Here is a 210-nt window from a genome sequence, read left to right as displayed (position 1 = left end):
ATTGACCAGATTGTTTTTAGTCCATCTAAGTTTACAATGACATGTCCAAGGGTATTGGTTCTGGGCAATCTGTTATTGCTAGTGTGTCTCATCTGCTGTTAAGGCTTAAAAGTTTGGGAAAACTTGATCAATCTAGAGTTCCTGAAAGTAAATGAAAAGGAGGGAAATTAAAGTGGATACTAAGAGAATGATTACCATACATGGGAGACG

This window comes from Penaeus monodon, chromosome 15 (genome assembly GCF_015228065.2).
Source record: "Penaeus monodon isolate SGIC_2016 chromosome 15, NSTDA_Pmon_1, whole genome shotgun sequence".
NCBI classification, from domain to species: domain Eukaryota; kingdom Metazoa; phylum Arthropoda; class Malacostraca; order Decapoda; family Penaeidae; genus Penaeus; species Penaeus monodon.
Note: the sequence above shows the minus strand (reverse complement) of the source record.